This window comes from Malus sylvestris, chromosome 14 (assembly GCF_916048215.2).
Source record: "Malus sylvestris chromosome 14, drMalSylv7.2, whole genome shotgun sequence".
NCBI classification, from domain to species: Eukaryota; Viridiplantae; Streptophyta; class Magnoliopsida; order Rosales; family Rosaceae; genus Malus; species Malus sylvestris.
The window spans coordinates 5,991,479-6,015,218 of record NC_062273.1 but is presented as its reverse complement, the minus strand read 5'-3'; the positions used below and the strand labels follow the sequence as shown (position 1 = coordinate 6,015,218).

The following is a 23,740-nucleotide window of genomic DNA, read 5'->3' as shown; positions in this document are numbered from 1 at the left end:
TCTTGTATTCCCAAATCACGGTACAAAACAAAGAGTAGTGAAGGGGAATTTTGATTTCAACCAAACCAAATCAGTAACAATACATAGTTTCTCTACAACAAAACACTAGGAATGAAAAAATTGAATCTTAATCATAATTTGCTCGCCTCCATGCTCATGTCCCGTCATAACCAACATAGAGAAATCGACATGAATGAAATTCGAAAATGAATACAAAAAGAAATTCCGCAACCACTTAAATTGAAGAATCCTTTATGTAATACAAAATTTGTTACGTGTAAATTCTTTGTTCCCCGCTAGCTTTGTTTACGCGATTAGAAGCATTTCCTGTGAACAATTGAGGGGCCGACTCATCGTACTCTGCCTTTGCAATCCACAACTGTACTCAGAAATAGAAATAACTTTGAGTATGAAATTCTATGAATACGTTACCTCCGGAATGAATTGACATTGTCACATAAGCATTTTGACAAACAAGAGAAAGAACAGGAGAGGTGTTTTAGCTGTTTTTGGTTGAAAAGATGCACACATACACGACACGTTACCTGTTGGAAAGTGCTGAGGGATGCTAAAATGGAGCCTCCGATCCAGACACTGTAATTCGTCTCTGGTGGTGCTACGACCTTAATCTTCATGTTACTTGGAGCCAAGACTGTACTCTCTTTGCTCATCCTGTCAGAAATTCCAGGGAATATAGTGGAGCCTCCACTGAGGACAATATTTCCATACAGATCCTTCCTAATATCAACATCACACTTCATGATAGAGTGGTATGTGGTTTCGTGGATACCGGCAGCTTCCATTCCAATCATGGATGGCTGGAAGAGGACTTTAGGGCAGCGGAATCTTTCAGCTCCAATAGTGATTACCTGTCCATCAGGTAGCTCGTAACACTTCTACACAGATGAACTGGTCTTTGATGTCTCTAGCTCTTGTTCATAGTCAAGAGCAATGTGAAGTCAGTATAACACCCCGTAACTTGATTGGCTGGGTCTGGTTTAAAGAAACAAGGTTCAGCAAGTTTTATTGTTCTTCAACATTTTTCTTACATTGGGTTGTTTTCTTCCAGCCTTTCTTTTGTCGAAATTGATTTCTTTCCATAAAAGTATGCACCCTAGGCAAATCTATGGGAAAGTTTTAGACTTTTTTTTCGAGGTTCATAAGTTGGAGTCTGTATACACCCAAAAGCTGTGCAATGGATTTCGATTTAATAAATCCGTTCTTGTCACGGCTTTTCAATTTCTGCAAAGTGTTTTAAGAATGTGGAGCTACCGAAGTACTGCAACACTTAATCCTCCTCTTTGATGAGTTTTTGCTTTATGAACAAGTTGCTGGAAAACCAGTGGTGTGGTTCTTGTTAGTGTAAATTGGAATTTAGCTCAGTAGATATTTTGGAAGAAGAAGAAGAATCGAAGAGAGATGAGTGCATAAGAGAGAGGAAAATGGTTGCTTCTTTCTCTCTGCAAGTCACAGAGGAAATATTCTTCTCGTTGATTACTTCTCTCACTCCCACACACAAGTCGTGTAAGGAGAATAATACCATTAGAAAAACTTAGTTGGATCACTCTCTCTCTCTAGAAGCTGATCTCAGCCACTCATCTAGCTAATAACTAGGATCATTACACATGGCACTCATGGCCTTACATATTAGAGCCTTACACTGGGTAATCTTAAACATAAGTGAATACACAATTAAACACATGGCTAATTCACTAAACTCTAATCAGCTCATTGCTTATAATTCAACAGTTCTGAAGTGCAGAATTCTGAAGCTATCTGGTTTTAGAATGCAAGCCATTATTTCGAAATCTTTCAATTTGTTGTGTTCTGGTTTGCTTTATCAGAAATAATGATTACTTGGGTTTCAAGTTATGGCATCTTCATCGTAAACTTTGTTGTCTACGATCATTCGGTAAACATATCACTATCAGATTTGCTCAAAATTAATTGTAATAACGACCATTGCCACCATGGTTCTGTTGGCAGCTCAAAGTTGCTGAGTCGAGGCCTTGCTAGTGGGATAAATGCTTCTCTATCTGATGTCAATACCGCTCTTTGTATCTCTCGTCACAAAGAGCGAGCCAGTGACACTGAAGCAGTGCGGCTTCTCTCGACAATCAGGCATAAAGTAAATGAGTCTTATCTCAGGCCATGCCATAAAAACAGCAACAAAGATTCCAAATGCTAATAAGAAATTGGAATCTTTTTATGCACTAAATTTGCATCATGCAATCCGAAGGCCCGAGTTTCGATTGTCGATTCTCCACTGTGACTTATAATAAAAATAAAATGTTTCATCATACATGGAAACAAGCAGAAGTTGGAAGCAAAAGCAGCAGACCAAACGGCAGAAAATTGGAATTCGAATATTAATTAAGGTTGGGCAATATTATTCCTAAATAGAATTCCTACTACTTTGTCTAATTTTATAAATCGTTTTCCAACTGGATTTGGGAAACATTTTCCGTTTCGGACACTAACTATACCTTTTCTATATATACGCATGCTCGGGCATTACTGCCTTTCATCTAAATTTGTCTACGTGCATACTCCTTGCTTGTTTATTGTTTACTGTTTTAGTCATGGCTCTAAGAAACACTGTTGCCGTGAGTTTCATCATCACGATGATTTGCTTTGGTGCTTGTTCCGCCACCGTTTATACGGTTGGCGGCGATTTGGAAGGGTGGACCGACAGTGGCGCGGTTGATTACAACGAGTGGGCTTCATCGAAAAAATTCTATGTGGGTGATGAGTTCATATTTAATTACAAACATGAATATGATTTTGTGATGATAGTCACCCAAGCAGATTATGACTATTGCATTCCTTCACTTCCCCTATCTCATTACGGTACCTTTACCGCCTTAACATTTGATATACCCGGCACCTACTATGTTATTTGCGGTGAACCTGGTCACTGCAAAGCCGGCCAAAAGATTAAAATCAAGATCAATGCCCTCGAAATAGAAGATCCAGTCATTAGTCCAAGCCCATCTCCTTCTCCATCCTCACCAGCAGGTTCTCCTTCGAAGGCAATGTCACCAAGCTCAAAAATCACACGACCGCTTCCGGTTCTTGATCTTGTGATGTTTGGTGCAGCTGCTACCGCCCTTCTTATGTTGGCGGCTTGGGTTTCGCATTGTATCTACCGCCGTTTAAATGAATCCATATTCCAAGCCGAAAAGAGTTCCCAAGTCGTTTAAATGTATTATTTATTTTATTCGGATTGATTGTAAATGAATTTGTACTTTCTTTAGTTTTAATTGTTTTCCATATACTGTGGTTCTACTTACATATATGAAAAGATTATTCAGATTACATATAATATCTATTTGATTTTTGTTAAGATGAGACATATAGAACAACAAAAAGAGTAGTGAAGGGGATTTTTTATTTCAACCGAACCAAATCAGTAACAATACATAATTTCTCTACAACAACGAACTAGCAATGAAAAATTGAATCTTAATCATAATTTGCTCGCCTCCCTGCTCATGTCCCGTCATAAAAAAACACAGAGAAATCGACATGAATGAAATTCGAAAATGAATACAAAAAGAAATTCCGCAACCACTTAAACAGAAGAAGCCTTTCTGTAATACAAAATCTGTTATGTATAAACTCTTTGTTCCCCGCTTGCTTTGTTTGTGCGATTAGAAGCATTTCCCGTGAACAATTGAGGGACCAGACTCATCGTACTCTGCCCTTGCAATCCACATTTGCAGTCAGTAATAGAAATAGCTTTGAGTATCAAGACGTTAAGTTACCTCCCTAATGAATTGTCACATAAGCATTTTGACAAACAAGAAAGAACAGAAGGAGAGGTGTTTTAGCTGTTTTTTGGTTGAAAAGACACACACACACGACACATTACCTGTTGTAAAATGCTGAGGGATGCCAAAATGGAGCCTCCGATCCAGACAATGTATTTCCTCTCTGGTGGTGCTACGACCTTAAACTTTATGCTACTTGGAGCCAAGGCTGTAAGCTCCTTGCTCATCCTGTCAGCAATTCCAGGGAACGTAGTGGTCCACTACTAGTGGAGCCTCCACTGTCTCACTGAGGACAATATTTCTGTTAGGATATATTAGTGTTATGAGATGTTGACACTTGTCAATATATTGTATACTTAGTTAGTTAGTCAGTTACATGTATTGTTGCTTCCATATAAACCTAAATGTAATGTCTTCCTCTGTAAGAAATCAATACAACAGTACATTCATCTCTCTCTCTCTCTCTCTCTCTCTCTCTCTCTCTATCTTCTTACTTTCTCTCTCTCTCTAGTTCTTGATATTTCTCTCTGATATAGCTTCATACATATTAACATGGTATCCATCGCCGGATCAGCTCAAGCTATTCTGTTCGATCCTTCTGTTGCTTCCGCTTCTCCAATTTGCTCGTGATCATCTTATCTCTGTGCGATCGTCTTCTCTCTCTGTGCGATCGTCTTCTCTTCATTTCTAGGGTTTGCTACACAATCGAGATCTTTGATGTTGTGGTGAAGATTTGCTGTACACCAGGTGTTTGTATTTTTGTCTCAATGACAATTTCTTTCCAAATCTGCAGATATGGTTGTAGACATCAAACTTTCGGTAAATAAATGTTGACCGATAAATCAAAGTTTCAACGCTCATGTATTACATAAATTTTACACGTAGCGTGTGTCTAAACAAAAAATCGAAATAAGTTGGAAAAGTCATCAAACAGGACACGTGTCAACACCTGGCAGAAACGACTTATTTCATATGGAATATTATATTCAAAATTAGTCCTTGGAAAATTCTATAAATAGAAGCCAATTTCATTCATTTCATTTCACCAATTCATATTACACCAAAACCTTGAAGCTCTGAAACTCTGAAACTCCGAAGCTCTCAAGCATCTAGGTTCCCGAAGAATCGAGAGGCCTTCTTCGTTCTTCTTTCATCGTTCTTCCAAGATCAAGCCCCGACGGCCCTTGGATCAACAATCATCCAATTCAAGATCTAGCCCCAAAGGCCCTTAAAGAACTTCCACCAATTCAAGATCAAGCCCCGACTGCCCTTGAAGAAAGTGTTCATCGTTCATCATCCATTCATCCTAAAGATTAAGCCCCAACGGCCCTTTGGATCAACAACGTCGACAAATCCATACATCCAACCATTCTTCAAGATCAAGCCCAAAAGCCCCTTGAAGATTTGTTCATCACTGTTCTTCAAGATCAAGCCCAAAAAGCCCTTGAAGATCCGTTCATCACCGTTATTCAAGATCAAGCCTCAACGGCCCTTGAAGAAACACTCATCCTCAAGATCAAGCCCTAACGGCTCCTTGAAGATCCGCTCAAATCCACCTTCAAAGATCAAGCCCACGACCCTTGAAGAACGTTCATCCTTAGATCAAGCCCAAACGGCCCTTTGGATCAATCGCACATCCACCAATCAACACCTTACGGAGATCAAATCAGATGATCAAATTTGAGAGAGATTGTAACCCAAAATCATTAAATACAAATATTATTTTGTACACGTGTTCTTGTCTCGTTTTGTTTCAGGAAAATTTCGTGTTTACAATGGTAACTGCATCGTAACTTCAGATTCTTCAATCTTCCATTACTGCTCTTATTTCCACAATTTCTACTTCTGTGAATATTAAGCTTGATGATACGAATTACTTGAATTGGCAATTTCAAATGCAATTGTTGTTAGAAGGTCATGTAATTATGCAGTTTGTTGATGGTACAAATCTATGTTCTCGGTTTATTGTTAATTCGACTGTGTCTGATCTTGTCTCTGGTGATTCTTCTTCTCAAATTGAGAATGATGCATATGTTGTTTGGAAAATGCATGATAGAGCTTTGATGCAACTCATCACTACGACTTTATCACCTGCTGCCATTTCTTTTGCTATTGGTAGTACAAGTGCATGTGATCTTTGGAATCGATTGAAAGAACAGTTCTCTACTATTTCATGAACCAGCATATTTCAGATGAAGTCCAATTTGCAAACTATCAAGAAAGGGTCTGATTCTGTGTCAAAGTACTTGCAGCGCATTAAGGAGACTAGAGATTACTTGTCTGCTGTTGGGGTGTATTTTGTTGATGAGGACATTGTCATATTGGCACTTAATAGTTTGCCTCTTGAGTACAATACTTTCTGCTGTGTTATTCGAGGCAGGGAAATTGTTATTTCTCTTAAGGACTTTAGGTCTCAGTTACTCGCTGAAGAACTGATTGTGGAGAGCAATGTTTCATCTCAGTTTTTTGTCTACCTTGGTTGCTAATAACAACACCATTTCTGCACCCAAGTCTTCTACTTTTGGTCATTTGGCTTATAGTTCATCTGCTGGATCATCTAATGGCAACAATGGTGGGTTTAGGTAGTTCAATCGTAATAAGCAGAAGGGTAAAGGAAAGTTCAATCAAGGGTATCAGTATTCTACACCAAGACAACATATCTTCAATCAGGCTCATGTTCCTACTTCCAGTGTTCTTGGTCCACCTCCGAATGTGTCTTCTGCTCAGCCTTGTCAGTTATGCAATGCGTATGGTCATACTGCCCCATTCTGCCATTCCAAGACAGTGGATAAATCTGGTTGCCAGATTTGTGGGAAGCACAATCACACTACTTGGTTCTGTTTTTACGATGATAAGGGCCCTGCATACATTGGTTCACATCAACCATCCCTGGCTTCTTATTCCTATCCTCATTCAGCACCTCAGTTTCCAGCTCAACCTGCAATGCAAGCTATGCATGCTATGGTTCCATCTTATTCTTCACCATCTATACCAGGAGTGCAGAATATGGTTTCATCTTCTCAGGCCTCTTCATCACAGACTTCTCCTCAATTTTGGATTACTGATTCTGGAGCCATGAATCACATGACCACTGATCTCAGCAACCTGTCTTTAGCCTCTCCATATCCCACAAATGAGACAGTTCAAACTGCTAATGGAGAAGGTTTGACAGTATCTCATATTGGCAGTAGTGTTCTTAATACACCAGTATAACCTATCAAATTGAATTCTGTTCTATATGTGCCCAAGTTGTCTCAGAACTTATTATCCGTACATAGAATTTGTCTTGATAACAACTGCTGGTTGATTTTTGATGCCTTCTGTTTTTGGATTCAGGATAAGGCCATAGGGAGGATTCTCTACAAAGGGTTCTGCAGTAATAGACTTTATCCCATCCCATCTCTTGCCAAACATTCCTCTTCTTGTTCACCAAGCAATATCAAGGTTTATGCATATCTGGGACAACTTATTTGTTCATCTCTTTGGCATAGTAGGCTCGGTCATTCTACCAATAAGGTTGTTTCTACCATGCTCAGTAAAGCTAATATTAGGTGTTCTAAGGATGATGCACCAATTGTATGTCATAGTTGCCTAGAAGGGAAATTTACTAAATTTCCTTTTCAATCTAGTACTCATCAATCCTAAATCCATTTTGAAGTTGTACACAGTGACATTTGGGGTCCTACTTCCCTTGATGGTTTCAAATTCTATGTAATTATCATTGGTGAATGTACTAGATTCTGTTGGGTGTTCCCACTTATAAATAAATCAGACTTTTTGATACCTTTGTCTCATTTTATGCATATGTTCAAGCTCAGTTTTCTGTGACCATTAAGACTTTGCAAACAGATGGTGGGGGGGGGGAGTACATAAATCATAAACTCCAATCTTTTCTCAAACTTAAAGGGATGTTACATCAAATCTCTTGCCCATATACTCCTGAGCAAAACGGCCTAGCTGAAAGAAAACATAGACACCTTATTGAAACAACTGTTACACTGCTGCAATATGCCAAGCTTCCCTTTCAGTTTTGGTCTTTTGCTTATCAGGCTGCTGCCTATCTGATTAATAGAATGCCTACCCCAGTTTTAAAGCATAAGTCTCCATTTGAGTTGCTATATGGTACCTCTCCTATCATTACCCATCTTAGAGTCTTCGGGTGTTCATGTTTCCCTTTACTCAAGCCCTATAACACTTCCAAATTACAACCTAAAACTACTGAGTGTGTTTTTCTGGGATATGCCTCTAAATATAAGGGATTCATTTGTTATGATGTCTTAAAGGGTAGAATATATGTATCTCGGCATGTTGTGTTTGTTGAATCTACATTTCCTTACCAACACCTGATCTCTCAGTCTAACAAGTGTTCCATATCATGTGCATCATTACATGCATCTTCAGTTACACCAGTCCCTAATCTTACCAATACTATGGTTCATCCTTCCATACCTTTAGCAGTGCGTTCAACACCATCTCTCATACCTCAGCCCATAATTTCCACACATATATCCCCAGAACCATCTCATTTGCACTTCACATCTGCATCCTCTCCTCAGTCCATTACTGTATCAGCAAGCTCTTTTTCCTCACTCCTTGTGGATCCTGAGTTCAGTCCTGCTCAACTGCATCCAGTGTTACCTATTCCTCCTTTAAATATGCATCCAATGCAAACTCGGAATAAGAATGGTATTTTCAAGAAGAAAGCATTTCTCAGTAATCTTAGTGCTTCCAGTTATGTTGACTTATCCCTGTGTGAGCCTGCAACTCACAAATCTGCTCTTAAGGTCCTTGTTTGGTATAAAGTCATGCAATAAGAGATTGAAGCACTCCATAATCAGGGAACTTGGACTTTGGTCTCTTTACCTGTTCAGAAAAAACTTAGTGGGATGCAAATGGATTTTCAAGCTTAAGAAGAATTCTGATGGTTCTATTTCTAGGCATAAAGCTCGGTTGGTAGCTAAGGGTTTTCGTCAAGAACCTAGTTTGGATTATAGGGAAACTTTTAGTCCTGTCATCAAATCTACCACTGTCCGGTTAATTCTAGCTTTGGCTTCACATTTTCAATGGACCTTAAGGCAGCTTGATGTTAAAAATGCGTTCCTACATGGATTGTTGCAAGAAGAGGTTTATATGGCTCAACCTCCGGGGTTTGAAGATCCAAATCATCCTGAGTTAGTATGTAAATTGCATAAATCTTTATATCGGTTGAAACAGGCCCCACGAGCATGGAATGAGAGGTTCACCATTTTTCTTCCTTCTCTTGGGTTTGCATCTACTTATGATGATTCTTCTCTGTTTGTTAAGTATGTTGGCACTAAGATTGTGATACTGTTGCTCTATGTTGATGATATAATCATCATGAGTAGTGCTTCTTCAGTCATTCAACAAGTGATTGCCTCTCTTACAGTTGAATTTGATATTAAAGATCTGGGAGAGTTGCACTATTTTCTTGGCATCCACATCACTCGAATTGGAACAGGTCTTTTCTTGTCTCAGACCAAGTACATCCAAGATTTGTTGCAGATGGCTGAAATGGTTAATTGCAAGCCTTATGATACACCATGCTTGCCTTACAATCGATTACTCAAGGATGATGGTTCTCCTTTTAACAATCCTGCAGCCTATCGAAGTATAGTTGGTGCGTTGCAGTATCTCACTTTTACCAGGCCAGATATTGCTTTTTCTGTGCATCAAGTGTGTCAGTTTATGCAAGCACCTATGGTCTCCCACTACACTACAGTCAAGAGGATCTTGCGATATTTAAAGGGTACAATGTCCTTTGGTATATCCTATTCTGCTCGTGATTTGCATTTAAAAGCTTTTAGTGATGCTGATTGGGCTGGCGATCCTAATGATCGACGCTCTACAACTGGCTTAGTTGTGTTTTTGGGTGGCAATCCCATTTCCTGGTCCTCCAAGAAGCAGAATACAGTGTCACGATCCTTTACTGAGGCTGAATATCGGGCTACGTCTTCAACTTTTGCAAAACTTGATTGGATCCAACAACTTCTTGATTTTCTGCACATCAAACTTCCGGCAACTCCAGTGCTATTCTGTGACAACTTGTCTGCCATCGCTTTGTCTTTTAATCCTGTTCAACATCAGCGCACAAAGCACATTGAGATTGATGTTCATTTTGTGCGAGAACAGGTTGCCAAACAACGACTCATGGTTCAGTTTGTCTCTTCCAGGGAGCAGTTTGCAGATATTTTAACTAAAGGGCTTAGTTCTCCTTTGTTTCGGTCTCATTGTAACAATCTCATGCTTGGGGCATCCCCACATGAGATTGAGGGGGGATGTTAGGATATGTTAGTGTTATGAGATGTTGACACTTGTCAATATATTGTATACTTAGTTAGTCAGTTACATGTATTGTGGCTTTTATATAAACCTAAGTGTAATGTCTTCCTCTGTAAGAAATCAATACAACAGTACATTCATCTCTCTCTCTCTCTCTCTCTATCTTCTTACTTTCTCTTTCTCTCTAGTTCTTGATATTTCTCTCTGATATAGCTTCATACATATTAACAATTTCCATACAGATCGTTCCTAATATCATGATTTCCAAGGCTGTAATCTCTTCATGATTTCTGACTTATGAACACTGTAATCGCCTTAACATAAATGTCTGGGATGCTTAAGGATTGCTGTGGTATATGCACATGCCCTGTCAAGACGCGTGTCTGTTAGCAAGCACGACTGCATACATTTCTCCCGTTACTTTTTGGTCTGAGTAGAATCAGTGTTTGCAGTTGCATCAGTCATGTATCTTGTAGATGCTGCAGGACTAGGTTTTTGTGTTGTATTTCTTCATTACATGCATGTTTAACATTTTTCGCTCCCCCACAGTAGCGGTTGCTTAAAATTAACTGGTACGCACATTCAGGCATTCAAATTCCTGTGTTAGGCACTGAACTACAAATTGTATTTGCCAGTTAGATAACTTCATTGACAAGTTATTAGTAATTACTTAAATTTCTCTTTACGTGCTTGCTATCAGGTCTAGATCTATCGGTGATGCATACTTAAAAAGGCCAGAATTTTCTCTTGATCCTGCGTTTCTTAGATTCCACCTTCCTGAGCCCCTTGGCCGGCCCGTCCTAATGGCAGAACCATCTGTATGTGCTAGGGTTCTATAACCCAATGATAAATTTGTAATATTTGCATCCGATGGGCTATGGGAGCACATGACAAATCAGGAAGCTGTGGAGATTTTGAATAATAATCCTTGAGAAGTATGTTGTTTTTTTTTTCTTTTAATGCCTCTTTCATCATTTTTTTTTTCCCATCAGTATCTAAATACCAATAGTTCTTTCTTATGTTGTTTTCACAAATGTCAGGGAATTGCAAAAAGGCATCTCAAAACAGCTTTGAGTGAGGCAGCTAGGAAAAGGGAGATGAGATATGATGACCTTAAGAAGGTTGGAGGGGAGTTAGGCTGTTCTTTCATGATGACATTACGATTGTTGTCATTTTTATAGATCACGATTTACTGGGGAAGAACCAACCCGCGCCTGAGCTTTCCGTAAGAGGGTTCATTGACACTGTTGGACCGTCAAGTTTTAACATGTTCAAGGATTGATATGAAATGTGAAGTTAGTATAACACCTCATAACTCGATTTGCTGGGTCTGGTTTTAAGAAACCAGGTTCAGCAAGTTTTATTCTCCTTCAACATTTTTCTAACATTGGGTTGTTTTCTTCCGGTTTTTCTTTTATATAAATTGATTTCCTTCCATAAAACTATGCACCCTAGGCAAAGCACCCTAGGCAAGGCTATGGACAAGCTTCAGATTTTTTTCGAGGTTCATAAGTTGGAGTGTATATACACCCTAAAGCTGTGCAATGTATTTCGATTTAATAAATCCGTTCTTGTTACGCCTTTTCAGTTACTGTAAGCGTTTTATGAATGTGGCGACAGCAAAGTACTGCAACGCTTATTTATCCTGTTTGATGAGTTTTAGCTTTATGAACAAGTTGCTGGAAAACCAATGGTGTAAATCTGAAATGCAGAATTCAAGAGGTATCTTGTTTTATAAAGCAGACCATTACTTTGAAATCTTTCAATTTGTTGTGTTCTTGTTTGCTTTATCAGAAAGAATGATTACTTGTGTTGCAAGTCAAGACATCTACATCGTATGCTTTGTTGTCTACCATTATTCGGTAAACCTATCACTTTCAGATTTCCTCAGAATTAATTGTAATAACAACTATCCCCACCATGGTTCTGTTGGCGGCTCAAAGTTGGTGACTCGAGGCCTCACTAGTGGGATAAATGCTTCTCTATCCGGTGTCACTACCCCTCCTCGTATCTCTCTTGTCACAAAGAGGGGGCCAGTGAAACCGAGGCAGCGGTGCTTTTCTCGACAATCAAGCACAAAGTCAATAAGTCTTGTCTTTAGCCATGCCATAAAAAAGACAGCATCAAAGATTCTAAATGCTAATGAGAAATTGGAATCTTTTTATGCACTAAATTTGCATCAAGCAACCCGAAGGCTCGAGTTCGTTTCTCGCTTCTCCACTGTCACTTATAAATTATAATAAAAATAAAAAGTTTCATCATACATGGAAACAAGTAGAAGTTGGAAGCAAAAGCAGCCGACAAACCGCCAGAAAATTGGAATTCGATTAATAATTAAGCTTGGGCAATATTATTCCTAAATAGAATTCCTACTACTTGTCTGATTTTATAAACCGTTTTCCAACAGGATTTAGGAAAACATTTTCCGTTTGGGACACTAATTAAGCTTGGGCATTACTGCCTTTCATCTAAATTTCATTCGTTCATTGTCTGTGCTTTCTGCTTTCCTAATTGCTTGTTTATTGTTTACTGTTTTAGTCATGGCTCTAAGAAACACTGTTGCCGTGAGTTTCATCATCATGATGATTTTCTTTGGTGCTTGTTCCGCTACCGTTTATTCGGTTGGCAGCGATTTGGAAGGGTGGACTGACAGTGGCGCGGTTGATTACAATGAGTGGACTTCATCGAAAAAATTCTATGTGGGTGACGAGTTCATATTTAATTACAAACATGAATATGATTTTGTTATGATAGTCACTCAAGCAGATTATGACTATTGTATTCCATCACTTCCCCTATCTCATTACGGTACATTTACCGCCTTAACTTTTGATATACCCGGCACCTACTATGTTATTTGTGGTGAACCTGGTCACTGCAAAGCTTGCCAAAAGATTAAAATCAAGATCAATGCCCCCGAAATAGAAGATTCAGTCGTGAGTCCAAGCCCCTCCCCTTCTCCATCATCACCATCAAGTTCTCCTTCGAAGGCAATGTCACCTATCTCAAAAGTCACACGACCGCTCCCGGTTCTGAATCTTGTGATGGCCGGTGCGGCTGCTACCGCGCTTCTTATGTTAGTGGCTTGGGTTTCGCACTGCATCTACCGCCGTTTAAATGAATCCGTATTCCAAGCTGAAAAGAGCCCTAATAGGGATTTTACTACTCATGTGAACGGGTTTAAATCTCCTATTTTACTTGCAAGAATCACAAGGTTATTGTGGTATAAACGGATCTCTCAAGATCGTCTCCACAGGGATTATTAAATAATTCGAAACTAATCAGATTCCATTTAATTATTGTAAAGTGGAAGTTTAGGTGATTGATTTTATAGCCTAATTAAAATAAAAACGAAATTAATATATTAAAATAAACAATCTGCAATATTAGAGCTAGAGAGAAAATAAAACAGTTTTGGGAGAATCAAATTAAGAAAGCACTAGGGTTCCACCATCACCTAGCAATCCTATGAATTTTTACCAATTACTTATGATCTGCACATGCCATTTTGAAGGTTAGATTTTCCTAATTCATATTCTACTTGGAACCTCCAACATAGAATGTATATCTAACATGCAACCCGTCCGGACGTTCGGATCAAATCTGAACATGAAAGACTCATTATGCTTTATGAAAATCCTTTGAAAAACCATGCAATCCTTAAGACGTGATATTCATCCTAAGCGAAATTACAATTATTAATCACAAGAAGCCAGCGTCAATTTCAGGGAACCTTCCGACCAAAATTGCATCAAATTACTTTTCTAAAGATTCTAATGGTGATCAGGTATTAAGACAATTAGATAGTTTTAATCCCGATGATTAACAATCCAAAGTAAGCATGCAATCAATCATAATCAATTAAATAAGAATCACATATTCATGCTAAGGCTCAAGGCTTCGCCCTAGCAAAAGAAATTAGTTCCGCATATTCATAATTGAAATCATAGAAAATATAATTAAGAAAAGGATTGAAAACACCTTAAAGTAGAAAATCTCCAAAACCCTAGCAATTCTCTCTGTCTCCAAAATTGCATAAAATAAAGCGTATATGAAATATGGTAGACGGCCAAGCAATATATTTGCTAAGCCTCCACACAAAACCTAGGAAACTAAAATTAATAATCCCCATAAAAATAGGAAACATAACCCTAAATTAAATGGTAAAATTCGCCCAAAATCTGAACAGCCACGTTTTGGACCCATAAGCTGCTCCAAAACTGGCCCAATAAAGCTGGATTTAATGTTTGGAATATTCTGAACACTTTTCCAGAAAGCCACGAACCCATCCGAGGTCATTTTGGGCTCAAAAAACGCAATTTAAGCCCAAAAAAGTCATTTTCCAGCACTGCGCACTGCTTCTTGATTTCATCGCCAAACAATAACCGCTTGGTGGAAGAATCCAAAATTTTGATACGATCAAGCTAAGTGAATCACGAACGTCCTCCAACTGGAATTACTCCAAAATTCGTCCATTTGGTCCTGTTTTGCTCCAGAGGAAGTCGAAAGTCTTATATTGAAAATACAATTCAAAGTATCAACATTCTTCCAAAATATTAACCAAAATATACTAAAATTAGGGTAAAATATATAATATAAAATATACTCATCAAGCCCCCAAGTAGTTTAAACGTAGTCTTTATTTTATTCGGATTAATTGTGCATATGAATTTATACTTTCATTAGTTTTAGTTGGTTTTCAATATACACTGTGGTGCTACTTACATATATGTAAATATTATTCAGATTACTTATATATTTATTTTATTTTTATCATGAGAAAAGCTATAAGATGAGACATATAGAACAACAAAAAGAGTTGTGAAGGGGATTTTTGACTTCAACCAAACCAAGTAACAATACATATCTTCTCTACAACAAAGCACTAGTAATGAAAAAATTGAATTTTAATCATAATTTGCTCGCCTCCATGCTCATGTCCCGTCATAACAAACACAGAGAAATCGACATGAATGAAATTCGAAAATGAATACAAAAGAAATTCCTCAGCCGCTTAAATAGAAGAAGCCATTCTGTAATACAAAATCTGTTGTGTAAATTCTTTGTTCCCCGCTTGCTTTGTTTGCGTGATTAGAAGCATTTCCTGTGAACAGTCGAGGGACCAGACTCATCGTACTCTGCCCACATCAGCATTCTGAAATAGAAGTAGGTTTGAGTATGAATACGTTAATTTACCTCCCGAATGAATTTTCACATCAGCATTTTGACAAACAAGAAAATGAACAAAAGAAGAGGTGTTTTAGCTGTTTTCAATTGAAAAGACGCACACATATGCGACACGTTACCTGTTGGAAGGTGCTGAAGGATGCCAAAATGAAGCCTCCGATCCAGACACTGTATTTTCTCTCTGGTGGTACTACGACCTTAAACTTCATGCTACTTGGAGCCAAGGCTGTAATCTCTTTGCCCATCCTATCAGCAATTCCAGGGAATATAGTGGAGCCTCCACTGAGGACAATATTTCCATACAGATCCTTCCACTAGTACATAACAGCATATTTACCACATCAATTCCATCACGGGCATCAATAGCTCGTGGTAGAAACTATTCAATTACCACAGTCGAGTGTAGCTCGTGGTAGATAACATTAATCCACCACAGTCAATTTCTAGCCCGTTGTTAAAAGTGAATAATCTACAACGGTTTTTATTCCCGTGATGGAATATCAAAACAACCACGCGATATGCTCGTAGTGGTTACTTCAAACGACCACACCACCTTTTAAAAATTCACCACTCCCTTAGCCCGTGGTGGATGCTTTTTTGTTTTTTTAATATTTTGGAAGATATTAAAATCTAAAATCCCAATTATTTTCCCCTCATGTGAAACTGGACGAAAACCCTAAAAAGAAACCGTCAATCCTTTTTTATCGTCCTCTATCTCCCCAACCTTCCCATATCCCTCCACTCCTCTGCACCAACCCACCAAACCCTCATCTCCTCTCCTCATCGACTCGTCATACATCCACCCTTCCCCCTCATCTTCGAATCTTCATAAATCGCCGAGATCAACGGCATCAGCGTCCGGGCCTTCTTCCAGTGGTGGTCGATCATCGGAAACCGGTCAAGCGGCGACAACTTGGTGTTCGAGATCGGCATGGTCTCCGCCAAGTACCCCTCTAAGAACTTCGACGAGAGCCCTGCTTGCGAGGGTCGGCACTCCTATTCTTAGCAGGTTTTAATTTAAATTAATTCAATTTTCGTTCAGATTTTTAGCTGGTTAATTTGGGAGCTAGGGTTTTGAATTTGTGATTTGTATATGCATGATTGCGATTGGGGTATGTAGCTATTAGCTGGAATGCTTTTTGAATTTGTGGTTGTTGAATTGAAAACTATTTGTTCAGATTCTGATGACTTGCCCATGAAGTTTAGGTTCTGCTTTACTCTATTTATACACGCGCATATATATATGTATATATATATACACACAGCACGAACCAGTTATATATAAGGAAAAAAGATATGCAGTAGTAATACTTCGATCAATTGAAACTGCAAATTCGACTATACTAGTGTAAACGTTGTAAAGAAAATGCTTGTTCACTTTTTTTTTATATAATATTGATTGCTAAGAAGATGGTTTCTATGTGTCTTTTTGTATGAATTTCTCTACTTTTTTCACAAAAAAACTTTTCACCATAAAGTCCCCAGCATGTATTGTTCTCATCTCCACCGACCATTCTATAATCCCAGATGTTTCAATATGTATTCTTTTGCTCGGCCAATTTCCTTCTTTGTGGCTCCATTGGCTGTGGAGCAAATTTCTGTTTTGTTATCAGATAATTAAATTATTTTTGTTTTGTGAGGCCATTCATGTGTACAAATATATTAAGACATAGCATATATTGATAATTAGACTGTTTTTGTTTTGTTATTAGATACAATGTGATAGAAGAAGTGCACGAGAAGCTGATGATGCTTCTAGAGAAGCTTCCAAAGCTAGTTCCCAAGTATACGAGAACAAGTCCTAAATAGTTAGCTTATGAAACTTATGAGATTTTGATATAAGTTGTTCGAATTTTGTGTCTTCCATGTTTGGTTGTCACAGAGAAGTAGTCCAAACATAGAAAGAGACATCATTAAGAGAAAAGAAGGTTCGAAAGCCACTTCTCAGGTAGCAACACACACTTGATAATAATTGTTAAATAGTTTGATAACTTAATCATTTGAAATTGATGTTCTTATTTGATTTCTTTATGCTAGTTACAACCTGTTGGTATTTTATGAGGGTCTTCATGCAAGTTACTAAATTGGCTCGGAAATGGACAAGTTGTTGCAACTGGAGAAATAGAATCAACAAATCTTGAGGCGAAAGTTCATCACATGGTGCTTGGTCCTGATTGATGGAAAGTTTGGGTAAGAGTGGAGAATATATCTTTGCATTGCCCTACAAGTGAATTTTGTGTCCTGCAGGATGCTATATCTAGTACAATTGCCTGGCCATCAAAGTATGTCTGAGTTGGAGAGTAATTTTAGTTCGTACTTAGACTAGAAAATGGTACTTTGGCACTACATGGATATTACTTTATGACTTCCGTTGTTTATGTATTCATTAGGCACTACATGGATAGTACTTTATGACTTCTGTTGTTTATGTATTCATTTGGAAACTCAAGTATTTTTAAATTATGTTATAATATTATCAAGTATTTTTTTTATGTAATTATTATATTGTAGTAAATATGCAATTTTGTTGATTATTCTGTACTAATATATATATATATATATATATATTTGTTAAATAATTTTTTTTTTAAATTTGGGAAAATAATTTATAACGGGCATTAGTTGTGGTCAATTAGTAATCGACAACGGTCATAGCACGTGGTGTTAGATCTCAATCTACCACGGGTACAATCCGTGGTTATATTGCATTTGACAACGGGCATAGCCTGTGGTAGAAACTGAAACTTTTTATCACATCCAGAATACTAACGGGCACAGTGTCCGTGGTAGATTGCAATTTATCACTGGCATTCACCGTGATAGATGAGCTTTTTTTCTTCTAGTGTTCCTAATGTCAACTCCACACTTCATGGTAACAGAAAAAATATTTAAGTTTTTAAGGGTCCCGTTCGGTATCCTACCCAAAAACTTTGATTGTTCTTAAAAATAATTTTCAAATAAGATCACTTAAAAACAGTTTTCTGTTGTAAACTTTCCTAGTTTATGTGTGATTGTGTAAATCCTAAATTAGATTTGATTCTAGTTATCCTTTCCTATATGGACTTGTATTCCTTGGGGATGAAGGATTTCTTCTCTCCCTTATTACTATAAATAAAGGCACTACGTATGGGAAGAATATAGATTTATTTCTGCAATTCTACAAACACATCTCTCTCCCAATCTCTCTCATTGCCGCCGACCCCCTTCCCCTTGTCAAATAAACTAGGCTATAACACGTTATCAGCATACTCCCACCACTACGCTTAGGAATCTGACGTTGAAGCTTTTTCTACATCAAACCAGTTTATCCATATCATCACGCAATCAGGTTCTTCCAAAATAATGATTTTTATCTTGATATTTTTGCAGCCCTGATAGCATGGACATTCACCATAATGCATGACCCAACTTTACGTTTTACGAATTTTAGATTCTACATAAATTGTGTATCCATTATATTCATAATTGTTGAAATTATGTGAATTTGATATTGCCATGAATTGCATCAAATATATGTGCATGCATTAAAATATTTGAATTGAATATACATTGAATTGAATTGAGAAAAAAAATAAGAAAGGGGAAACCTAGGTTTTTCGAACCTGTGACCTCCATCACCCATCCCCCCACCCCCCGACGGAAGCCAAGAACACAAACTGGAGCCCACGGTTCCAAGCCCAGAACCTGGACCCGACACCCAGAAGGTGTCGCCACCATGAACCACCGTGATGCACGGCCTGTGGCCATGCTCAGCCCTCTTGGCTACCTCCCCGATGACCTGAAGATCGTCCACTGTGTAACTTGGTTGAGATTCCTTCGAATCTCATCGGATTTCTCGAAATTCCGATTCTAATTTCTAGGATTTTGGTTGAATCGTTGAGTTTTCTAATCTCCGATTCGTAATCATGGTCGAAAACACCCAAAAATGGTACCCTCGAGTCTCCCCATCCAAGATTTAGCCACTTGCAGTGGTGGCGCCGATCACCTTCTCTGGCGACACCTCCTAGCTCTGCTCTTGGTCCAATCCGACCCCAGCTTGGGCCTGGTATGCTCTCAGGCCAAAAGACAATTTTTTTTTCTTTTGGGCCTACTTTTCCTAGCCCAATTCGACCATTAAAAAAAACAATTTTTTTTGGGTCCGTCAGCAGCGGCTTGCTTACTTAGCTCGGTCCAAATCGACACCAGCGCGTAGGGCTATGATGTCCCTGTGCACCCAACCGCACTAGACCTCAGCATGTAGCTGGTATATCAGTGCGCTACACTGTGACACACCTGATCAGCACTCCGTCTGGGCCCCTATTTTGGGCCCGGCTCCCTTTGCAGCCCGTTTGCTACTACTGGGCTTGTAGCCCACCCTGCCATTTGGGCCTGATCAGCCTGTGCCCTACCCAACCCTCTTTTTGGGCTTGGCCGCACGGTTTCAATTTGCACAGCTCACCTGTGGGCTTTGGCCTATAGTTTTGGGCCCTGAGCTTTGATTGTTTAATATTTTTAGACAATTTGGGTTTTATATTTTTTTCACCCACACTTTAAATTTGGCCCAAACTCCAAATAATTAATTCAATCATAATTTTAGACCTGAAGTTCTATTTGCATATTTTTCTTGTTGCATATTTCTGTGTATATATTTGTGTTTGCGTGCATGAACATATGAACCTGAAGTTCATAATTACTTCGAAACTTGAAGTTTCTAAAAACATGTCTTGTCTGAAAACCTTAAGTTTTCCTTAAAAACATCACCCATCAAAACCCAAAGTTTTTTCATGCGAATTTTAACCAATACATGTCTATTAGAACCTGAATGTTCTAATTTTTCTCCATTACACTAACCACATCTTGTCCATCTATTTTTTGATAGGAACATGTTGAATTTGAACAAACTAGACTTCACCGCTTTAGAGGTCTCTGGAATGAACTACCTCAAGTGGGTCCAAGATGTGAAGCTCCATCTCACTGCAAAGAATTTGCGTCCCGCCATTGACGAAGAGACCGACAATCTGGTTGGTGAAGCTGAGAAAGCCATTGCTATGATCTTCATCTGAAGACATATTCTTGCCTGAAGCAAGACATGACTGGCAGCATTTGTGCTTCAAAGACTTTAAGTCTGTGAATGAATATAATTCTGAAGTTTGTCGAATCCGACAACTTCTCAAGTTTTGTAATGAAACTTTGACCGAAGAGGATCTCCTGGAGAAGACTTATTCGACCTTCTCTGCTACTAATATTGTCTTGCAGCAACAATATAGAGCTCAGAAGTCCACTAAGTTCTTGGATTTGTTCTCTATTTTACTTCTTGCTGAAAAGCAGAATAAGCTGTTGATGAAGAATCAGAAGCCACCCAGCCAAGGTCAACATAGTCAAGGCCCATCCAAGGGAGGAAAAAAAGCCCAGAAGCGCCCAAACCTCGCTTATAAGGCCTCGAACTTCAAGAATAAGGGCAAAGCATCTACAACCATGGATGCGGATATGTGATATCGCTATGGTTCAAAGGACCATTGGTCCCGTGTTTGCCAAGCTCCTCAGAAGGTCGTAGCTGAATATCATTCTCGTCGTCAGAAGTTTGTATCAAACTTTGTGTAAGTGGACGAACCGGAGAGTACAAAAATGGAGGTTTCTGACTTTCAAGAGGATACTACCCCTATGGAAGATTAGAATCTTAGACATAGACTTATTTTTTAGTTGAAATAAGACATTGGGCCAAATTCCACAGTAGTGGCCGAACCCCCTTGTGTTTTTTGGTTAAATTTTGAACAATTTTTCCTTTATGCTTGGACTATTTGTTGGTGATTTGCTTTTGGATATTAAGTTTTTAATTAATTACCATCCTTGAATAAATGAAATTATTTTAAATTGATATTTGTTTTTTAAGAACTTTTATGCATGTGACCGATTCAAATTAATTTTTCATTCTAGGTATGACTAGTGGGGAAGTTAGTCGTCTAGTAGATAGTGCAACCACGCACACCGTTTTGCATGAACGCATCTATTTCACTAACTTTATACCTAAGAATGCACCTATGACAACCCTTTTAGGCCCATCCAACCTGATTGAAGGATACGGTAAGACACGTATAATGTTGTCCAATGGTACAATCTTGACCATTGATGAGGCACTATATTCTCCACGTTCCAGAAGAACGTTAATAAGTTTCAAGGACATTAGAGAGAACAATTACCACGCTGAAACCCACGTAGAAAGCAGAGTTGAATTTTTGTGCATAACTTCCCACGAATATGGCCAGAAGTGTATTCTAGAGAAGATGGAGCGTATCCCGAGTGGTTTGTATACTACAACCATACGCCCCATAGAATGCCACTATGTGGCCGGCCCTACTTCTGGGATCGCGCATGAAATTACACTTTGGCATGATAGGTTGGGACATCCTGGATGACTAGCGATGCGCCGTATCCTCAAATCATCACACAAGCATCCACTAACCCGAAGTTTAGGTTTAATCCAAGAGATAGCATGTTAAACATTTTCAATAGGAAAGCTTATCACTAGGCCTTCTTATGACAAGATTCATTCGAATCCTCTTATTTTTCTACAATGGATTCAATGGGACATTTGTAGATCGATTCACCTTCCCCACGGACCATTTAGATATTTTATGGTTTTGGTTGACGTTTCCACACGTTGGTCACACGTGTGCTTGTTATCCATAAGAAACACTGCTTTCTTCAAACTGTTGGCTCAAGTTATCAAGCTCAGGGTTCACCATCCTGATCATCCGATCAAATATATTCGATTGGATAATACTAGAGAATTCACATCTAAAACTTTTGATGACTATTGCATGTCGGTTAGGGTTGAAGTTGAACATTATGTACCATATGTTCACACCTAGAACGCTTGGCAGAGGCATTCATTAAGCGCTTACAAATGATTGCTCGATCGTTGGTCATACGTACCAAGTTCCCAATCACTGCTTTGGGCCATGCAATATTGCATGCAGCAAAGTTGGTCCGCATGAGGCCTGTTGTGACACAATCATAGAGCGCCATTCAGTTGGTTACCGGATACGAACCTGACATATCGTATTTTCGCGTTTTTGGTTGTGCGGTCTATGTGCCGATTTCGCCGTCCTTACGTACAAAAATGGGGCCTCAGCGAAGGATGAGAATCTATGTCAGATATGATTCTCATTCGATCATTCATTACTTAGAACCTTTAACAGGTGATTGGTTTACCGTTCGTTTCACGGATTGTCACTTCTATGAGATAGTCTTCCCATCGTTAGAGGGAGATAAGAACGTCAACGTTCCTGAAAAACGACGCGAATTATCGTTGACGACTCCCACTTTGTCTCATTTAGATCCCCTCACCGCTCAGTTTGAAACTGAAGTGCAGCGCATAATAGATCTCCAGAGCATTGCTCAAAGCATGTTAGATGCTTTCACCGACCTAGCACGAGTGACAAGATCACATATTCCAACAAAGATAAATGTACCAAATGTACAACAAACTTCCCTTCTACAGGCCTGGGATGCCACTTTGGCCGATCCACGTATATTAGCGCCTAGCCAATCATCTACCCTTACACAAAAGCGTGGCAGACCTCTTGGTTCAAAGGATTCACACCCCCGAAAGAGGAAACCCACAACACAAGGTCCCAAAGAGCCTACCGTGAATCCGACTTTCGCTTACTCATTCCATCAAACTCATGAGGAAATTTAGATTACGGAAGCATCCTTGAAGAGACGAATCCTCTTCCCAAGAATCGTGAGATTTCAGTAAATTATGCTAGCTAAGATGATGTGTGGTGTAGAAATGAGATGATCGTCGATGATGCATTAGCATTTGAAGTAGCTACTGAGATCATGTTGAGTGATGACATTGAACCACATTCCGTTAATGAATGTCAACGTAGAACTGATTGGTCAAACTGGAAACAAGCAATCCAAGTCGAACTCGATTCGCTTGCAAAACATAAGGTGTTTGAACCTGTAGCTCATACTCCTCCATATGTGAAGCCCATTGGCTATAAGTAGGTTTTCGTTCAGAAGTGTAATGAGAAGAACGAAATTGTGATTTACAAAGCTCGTCTTCTCACAATGCCCCGAGATTGACTATGACAAAACTTATTCACCTGATATAGATGTGATTACTTTTCACTACCTTATCAGTTTGGTAGTTTCCGAAAAACTAAATATGCAACTGATGGACGTAGTAACTGCGTATCTCTATGGGGATCTTGATATGGAAATTTACATGAAAGTTCCCGAATGACTTACATTGACTGGATCAAATATTGCCAAACCCCAGAACACGCTCTCAATTCGGCTGAGGCGTTCACTCTATGGTTTGAAGCAATCCGAAAGAATGTGGTATAACCGTCTGCGTAAGTATTTGACTAGTCAGGGATATGTGAACAATGAACTATGCCCCTGTGTGTTCATGAAGAAGTCGCATTCCAGATTTTCAATTGTTGCATGATATGTCGATGACATGAATCTCATCGGAACTCCTGAAGAGCTCG

The 23,740-nt window shown here is 38.9% G+C and overlaps 1 protein-coding gene and 1 pseudogene across 1 annotated transcript in view; one reads left to right on the top strand and one right to left on the bottom strand.

Moving 5' to 3' along the window:
• LOC126599886 (probable protein phosphatase 2C 68) overlaps positions 1-11,839 on the top strand; it is a 34,020-nt gene extending 22,181 nt beyond the window's left edge. Inside the window, exon 5 of the transcript XR_007615259.1 lies at positions 11,578-11,839. The gene's annotated coding sequence lies outside the window, so the exon portion shown is untranslated. The remainder of the gene's footprint in view (positions 1-11,577) is intronic.
• On the bottom strand, positions 49-943 carry LOC126599889 (actin-like; annotated as a pseudogene).
• Positions 11,840-23,740: the final 11,901 nt, after the last annotated feature.